Raw genomic sequence first — 8,429 nt, forward strand, 5'->3', positions numbered from 1 at the left:
CTGGCACACTGGGCAGCACATTGACTGGTACAATTGTAGAATGCAATGGCTTATGGGCTGTTGTACCATGGCTATGGAATGTTGTACCATTCGGTATGGATGTGCGTGGCTTCAAAACAGATACTGGGATTTTTGTAGTGAGGGTCTCAGCATCTGGAAGCACTGTTGCCTTGATTTGCTGGGCTGTGTTTTTCATATCTAGGGCCATCTTGGTTTCAGTTACGTTAGATATTATTGACGAAACAGTAGGCTTTGTTCTTTCCGAAGAACTTGTTCTGTTTGGAAAAAGAATAGTCATGGCTAGTGAGGTTTGTTTTACTTTTACAGACTGTGTAGAGTTATACTGTGGTAATGTGGTGGTTAAATCAGCAAATTTCAGTGATGTTGTTGCTGAGGTAGTATGGGTTACTGTGGTATCGCCTGCAGATAATGACTTTGTGGGGGAGAATGGGATCACAGTGCTGTAATTTGTTAGAAATGTGCTATTTTGCTTTGTATGAGGAGGGGTTGCACTTGGCAATGATGAGCCACTGAGTGTGGGTGAATTGACCAGATTTGTTGGTGGAGTGTGAATAATATCTGGGATCATTGTAGATGTAACTGTTCTGTTATTAACTCCCATTACAGTAGACGTTGCTGTTGTGGCTGCAGATTCAAGAGTCACACCAATATTTGCGGACGTAGTAATGTGTGTTAAGGTTTTTTCGTTAATTGTATTAGTTATATTCAATGTTGTGTGCGTGATTGCAAGTTCTGTCACATTTGTAGTGTCTGCCACTTCAAAATGTGTGCTTTTGTCAGTCGTGGAGTGAGTAGCTCCATCCATGGATTTATCATTTAAAGTGTGGGGCACAGAAGAAGAAATTCTGCTTGGTTCTGTCATATGAACAGCAGTATTTGAACCTACAGTAACTTCTGTCATGTTTACATAGAAGGTTCCATTCCCAGTGATACTGGCTGGTGAAACAGTTTGTATCCTATTTTGTTCCACAATAGGCAGATCAGTAGGAACATCAGTGGCAGTGTGTGCTGTGGCTGTTAATGAAACTGCATTTTCTGTAACTAGAGAATGTGGGCTGTCGGAAGTATCTGAACTTGAAGCTGTGATGAATTTAATTTTAGGTGTCAAATGTGACATTTCTGTGGTTTGTGTGGAGTCTGTAGTCTCTGCATAGTTTTCATCTGAGGAAGCTGATAATTTATTTGCAAATGTAGGTACTGTATCTGTATTAATTGTCATTGCATCTGCAGATAAAGTCTTTACTGTAGTGATATGTAGATGTACATTATGTATAGAAGTTTTCATATCTGAACCATCTGTTGCAGTTTCCTTATTTGTGCTGAATACAGTGGTCAACTCTGGGATACTTGTCAAACTTGAATTTTCTGTTGCTCTTACAGAGGATGCTTCAAAATTCGAATTAGAGTTCATTAAAGGTTCTGTAGCAGTTTTTGTGTTTGCCAAAGGTTCATTGGAGGTGATGTGGATATCTTCACTTGAAGATACAGCTATTGCAGAGTCTTGCCCAGAGGTTGAAGCCCGAACTGTTGGTGCTGCAGAAAAGACACTTGAAGGTGATATATTCACTGACGAACTTGTCAAAACCTGGGGGTGTGAAACTGAGATTTTTATGGTGGTCTTTAACATTTCAATCACATCGTTTGTTGTGTCTGACACTGCAGTGCTAGTTAATGTTGTAGTCGGGTATGAGATAGAAGATGTTGTTTTTCTCCCATTTGAATCTATCCCTCCAGTGATTGTATTGGTCTGTGGTTCCAGTGGAGCAGAAACAGGTGAGTTAGTGGTTGGCAAAAGATTATGGAGGGCACCTGAGTTAGTTACACTTCTTCCAGAAGATGCAAGGATCTTGTTTTCCAAAGTGCTGGCTTGACTGACTGGTAAAGTTGGAATAAGCACAGGTGCATCGGTAGGGTTTACAGAAGATGTGGAGGTAAAACTTGAATCTGCTCCACTGCTTCCTTCCTCTGGATTGATTGATGTATTGTTTGGTAGTAATGTCCCTTTATCTGTATAGACTTCTCTGACATTGGTGGCAATGGGGTTTAGAGGTGTTGCAGTAGCTGAAGATGAAGCATTTAGCAGGATTCTCATGCTGCCACTAAAAAGTGTTTCTGTTGTAGATGAGCTAGATCCAATTTCTATCCTTGCTGAAGAAGTTGCCGGTGAAGCTGGCAATTCTGTGTGAGATGTAATATTTTCTGAAACCATTAATGTCACAGAGTCTGTCATACTTGTATCGTCAGTGGTTGGTTGAGTAAATGACAATGATGAGTTTGAAAAATTCCTTGACAGTTGCCCTATCATAATGCCTGTGAATCTTTCCAATACAGGGTCTGATGATGACCTTTCTGAGAGAGGTGTCCCAGGTGTAAATGGTTTAGCAGTATCGGCTTGAGGAGTGGAAGGAGTGGAGGCCACTGTCATGTTAGCTACAGTGAGCAATTCAGGAGAAACAGTAGTAAATGCATTGGACGTTGATATAACCGGAGTAGGTGTTGTCATGGTGTAGTCATTTTGAGAAGCAGAATCATCTTGAGGTAAAGCAGTCTTGTTAAACATATGTAAAGGATTTACAGGAGTTGAAGAATTCTTTAAAGGCAAAGATGTCTCATCTGCAACAGATAAGCTTATACTTCTAGATGACATATTTAGAAACACATCTTGTGATGTGCTAGATTCTGTAGACTCTGAAGAATACACATCTCTTGATGTGCTAAATTCTGTAGACTCTGTAGACTCTACAGAAGTAATGTATTCCAGTGTATCTGTAATATTTTGAAGTAAATTAACTGATGTGTTTGGGCCTTGTGTGGTGTCCGTGACAGATGTCATAAGTGAACCACTGCTCACCACATTTGGAAAAGGTGCAGTCCCAAAGATGTTAGTTGTATCCTCTGCGGTTGTAGGTACTGTACTAGTTGCCATGTTTTGGCCAGATGTTGTTGTATTGACATTTGTAGAACCAGAGGTTAGAGGCTTTACTGGAGTTGATGTCACTGATTCTGTTATGTTCATCAAAGTGCTAGAAGGAATGTTTGTGGACAGCTGATGTAATGTTGTGGAAGAAATATGGCTTGTTTCAGGAGCAAAGGTACTTCCTGTTTCAGACACAGTGGGCAAAGGTGACAGATCCATTTGGAAACTGGAACTGGGTGGTGTATTAGTTTGGTTAGTAAGATCCAAATTAAATGGAGATGTATTGGGCATGGGGCTCATCGATGTAGCTGAAGTTATATCATTTTTGATGTTGTATGTGCTGGCATCTTCTGTCAAAACTGTGGAGATCTGTGGTCCATTCGTTTTTGTTAAGACAACAGTAGAAGCTGTCCTTTCTGAATCAACCGGGGTGCTGGTGCTGGTACCTCCTGTAGTATCAGATGCTGGATCCACAATTGTAGTCCTAGAGGAGCTGATATAATTTTCTGATGCTGTTGTTACTGGTGAGTTCTGTGCAGGTGTGGTTGCAGTTGGCAGAGATGGATTCATTGTCATGATTGTAGTTCCTGGTAGACTTGATAAAGCAGGAGTAGCACTCTCTGAGAGTCCAGAATTTTCTGTTTCATTCCTGTTTGTGATTGTGTGGTCAAACTCTGCAGACGTAGTCTGTAACTCTGCCACAGTAGTGGTTGTGTCAGTGAAAATCACATTTTCTGTTGTTAAATTGTTATGCAGCAGTTTGCTATTTTCTGTAGAAAACATGGCTGTCTGAGATGGAATTGGGGTGGTGCTGTTTGCCAGATGTGTACCATTCTGTGGCATTTGAACAGTAGTCACATCTATAGTCTCTGTAAGTATGGATACATTGGGCAGAGACCGATTGATAGACATGTCAGTGACACCTGATAGACCTGTAAAAGCAGAGACAGTACTTTCTGATAGTGTAATGTTCTCTGTGGTAATCAACGTTAGTGACAATGTTGAGTTACTCACAGAATGTGTCACAGAATTATTTGTTGAGCTCATTGAACCTGTGGAGGCTGAGCTACTGGTCTCAACTGACTCTTTTCCATTGCTGACAGTGAACGTATTGGCCTCAGAGGTGGCAGTTTTTGCTGAGTCAAAGAGTACACCATTAGTAGAGCCAGAGGTTGTCCTTCCAGTCAGTAGAGCCAATGTGCTGGAGTTCAGAGCTTCCGTATGGACTGGTGAGGTGTTTGGAGTGCTGTTGGTGGCTGGTGGTCCTGCAGTTGTGCTAGTACTAATGGTCCCTAGATCTGGAAGACAAGAAGAGAAATCAATATTTAAAATATTCCCGTGTGATGTTCAAAATGATACCTCCACATTCAAAAATCAGAGACTGCATTCACAAATTTGTAGGCAGCTAAATACTGTGACAACTAATATACTGCACATAACATGAATGACAACATTTCTCAGAAATGGTAGAATTAGTTTCTAAGATTTAAAAAAAAAACTTCATATTTGGAGGTGGTTAACAAGTAATCAAACTTAAAAACAATAAATATTACCAAACAAACAAGAAAACAAAATAAAGGAATGAAAATACTGCCAAATCGTCATATCAGTTGTACACCTTAATAACATTCAGCAATTGTAATCTGCAGAAAAGGCAATGAAAAATTATGAGGCATCTTACTGTACATACTTGGGTAAGAAATTTAATCCAATGCCTATTGCATTCATGTACGGTATTAAGCAGAAAAACATGCTTGTCAGCTTAACCAGACGATAAATGTCTTGTGTGCAAAAGGTGTGATGTTACATTTAATAATTATTACAGAACAATTGTTGTGCTGTTGGAAAATGCATACCTTTCAGGACACAACCATTTGTTCTTGTCAGTTTCCGGATGAAAACAATAATGTCTTTATGACTTTTGAAAAAAAAGCACATCCTGTCAGATGCTTGTCAGTAAGAGCAGAGATCATAAAATACAGCTATTGTGTATTGGACCATAATGGTTATGTTAGTAACTATTTCAATAATAATATAATACGTATTGTGAATTGGACCATAATATCTCCAAAATATGACTTTGGTGAGGTAATATGTTTTGTTTAAAATTAACACAAAAAATGTAACCAATCATTAAGTATTCATATATATATATCAGCAATATATGTTGTACCTGTACAGTACATAACATATGTATAGTAATATAAATCAAATAATAAATAATGTATCTTTACCTAACTTGGCAGATTATATTTTATATGATTGCACTTGATTTGTATCTGTGCAGAAGTGTTCACAATTATTTTTAATCTGATGTATAGTCTAGTTACAATAATGACCTTTTCACTTAAGGTTTAGAGAATCTGTACAGTATCCGTATTTCAAATGCTGAAATTACACATTCCATAGATAACATGAGCATTGCATGTAAACTTAGCATACAGTATGTACGTAATGTGTTCTCATTTAGCGTTCATCATCAGTTATTGTCCTGCTATTTCTTAGTTTGTTAAAAAAGCATAAACTTTGTTTATCTCAATGACAAGTCAGCCAGCACTACCAGGACGTCTCTGAAATATTAAAATGAAATAAAATGTTCCACGATACAAAAGGAACATATAAAGAAATTAAATGACTGGTGTTAAACTTTTAGATTAAATGAAATGCTGATCTTACTTTTAAAGTTGAAGACAATCCAATTGTTCATTACTTCTGACTTAACAATGTTAAGCTTTAAGTAAGCAAAATTATAGAATGCCATTCATATCCAGAGGTGATCTACTTTAATAACATGATTAGTGCAAACCAATATCCTTACCTCCTAGACAAGTGCTTTGATAGTCAAGGCAGCAGTCCTTGTTCACAACACAGAACGCATCACAGAAGCAGTTTTGTCTGTTACAACTGCTATTCAGACCAGAACAGCAGAGTGGGGGGTAACTTGAACATTTTCCTGAATGAATAAAAGAAAAGCAACACTGTGAAATTATGGATACTCTCCCTGAATTCATGTACTGTAGTTTTCCTATTTATTTTGAATGATTGTTACCATTCAGCTGTCTTGTGTTTGTATCCTTTAATGAGTTTCAGATTTGCATCTACAGACTATTTGACTTACTACAAGGGTTTGCTACTACTTTTTCCCACTCTAATTGTTTGTGTAATATTTTAAAATATGACAAAAAAGGTGATAATCTTTTTGTTAGAAAACACGAGAGTTAATTCTGTTTTTCATCACAGCTAAAACTTTTGAGACCAGTACCAAGATCCATACTAACGTCCTTGTTTGGGGGAAAATTTTCCAATTATTGTTTCATTAAATAGTGTTTTTTCTTTGTGAAATTATATTTTTCTAAAATTGTTGCTCAAATATCACTGCAAATCCTTCTAACCCCCCCCCCCCCCAGATATTTATACTTTCTATAAAGACATTGGTACATTTTTCCATACCTGTAGATCTCTGACTTTCCATATACTGGATGAGCAACAGGAGCAGCAACAGCCATAGCGAGGTGGAAGTGGAAGAAGGCATCCTTGCTTTCCAACACTGAGTGCATTGTGAAGGCTTTCGGAAACAAACCTGTTTATATCACCTGAGAATGCGCTGCTACTCCTCCTCTCACAGAGTGGTGTCAGTTTGCGTTAACAGACTATTAAACGGGTGAGTTCCATTTATCCTCCTATTGATACAACCAAGGTATTCCAAATAACTGAAAGGACAAAAGAAGTCTGAAACCACCAGAAGTTCTCATTGCGAATTGCAGGCATTGAGTATTATCTTAACTGTTCTGTATTTCTTGCCAGTAAGATGATGTTTGTATTATAATATGTACTGAAAGTATTCCACCTGAAAAATGTATGTCATTAAAATAATATTTTGTTATTGACTAAGTGTAATGCCATTTAGACCGTAGGAAAATGCTGGCAGTGTTTGGGAGCTGTTTACAGTGTGACAGATTCTGTAAGCCATTTGTGAAAGGCAACCTTTACCCACCCTTATCTTTGATGCTGTTTTCTTTTTCCAAAAAGGTGAGTTGTGAAATGAATGGTACTTTTCAAATCTCAAATTTCAGTGAGTAAATATAATATCATTCTCTAGAACTTAAGTCAAACGTAGAGAAGTGTTTTAAGTCAGTTAACATCAGCTTCAAAATGTCACAGAATCTGAAAAAAAACATGTTCTGTATCCCAATGAGTTCCTTATCTAAATTGCTTTCAGAATGTGTGCTTACTGTATATAAAACACTTACTTCTCAGTGTAAATAGACAACAATGAGAGTGGTGTGCTCCATAGTGATAGGATTTTAAACCAGAACATCTTGAATATTAATGTTCTTAGAATATCCTAAGCCCCATGACCATTTTGGAATAATCAATTGTTATATTATTATTATTAAATATTGGAATTTAAATATTGTATGTATGCTGTATTGCAAGTCAGGGCCTGCATTTTTTCACTGCTCTAGAAGATCAAGCACAGCAACATTAAGTTGGATACTGGATTCCTTCTCAGTAATTGTGGCTATCCCAGTCAATTTTAAAGAGAAGTTTACTTCTCTTAATTGGATTGATCAGATCTCTAGGTAGAACCTTACCATAAACTCAGTAGTACAACCTGTCACTGCTGAACAGTATATTGTTTAAGTACAGCTTCCGTACAACAGGAGGGATCTGTGCATGTGGTTTAATATATCAACCCACTTTCCATATCTTTACTCTGGTTGTCATTCACTGTCTCTAAGGATAGCAACTATTTTCTTTAATGCCTCATCTTCAGACCTGCTACACAGAAACATACTGTTACTGTAAGAGTTAGTGTTCCACTAATGAATGTTGCGTACTGTTCACAAAGACATTAAAATGATTTAATATTGCCAAAAGGTAAAGCAGAATAGTTATTTTCTGTAGACCTTATTAATGATCAGTGCAGTAATTTAGAGCAAAAAACTAAATAAAATGTATATGAAAATGCGATATTTTAATATAACATAGTTCTTAGTTCCTGCTTCCTCCTGTGTAAGGTTCAGTGTGATAAATAATGCAAACAGGTACAGGTATTTAGACACCCTTTTGAGCACATACTTTTCAAAAACAATTGTGTTACCTTTTCATTAAACATACATTTATCTATTAATTCTTTTCATGCACATTTTGAGAGCATCAGAACTTTAACCACCCTTATTAGTTTCCTCATTGTTTTTGTCTGTGACACACCTGAACTTAATCTTCCATATCTTGTAAAACCTGTTATTAACCACAAAGACTGTGTGACAGATTACCAATTGATTCAAACAGCTACAGTACATGTACATCTCTACTTGTAAAAATCTCTGTCTTTTGAAAAGCAGAAGAAAGTCCAAAAATCAAAAGAACTTTTGTCTGTTTAATCATTTCCTTTTAAAAGATGCAGCCATTGGTTAAAAGAGATCTATCAGTCATTATACTCTTATTGGTATACCTCACAAGTGGCTTTGAGAATAAGCTATTATAG

Source organism: Atractosteus spatula, chromosome 4 (genome assembly GCF_055471065.1).
Source record: "Atractosteus spatula isolate fAtrSpa1 chromosome 4, fAtrSpa1.hap1, whole genome shotgun sequence".
NCBI classification, from domain to species: Eukaryota; Metazoa; Chordata; class Actinopteri; order Semionotiformes; family Lepisosteidae; genus Atractosteus; species Atractosteus spatula.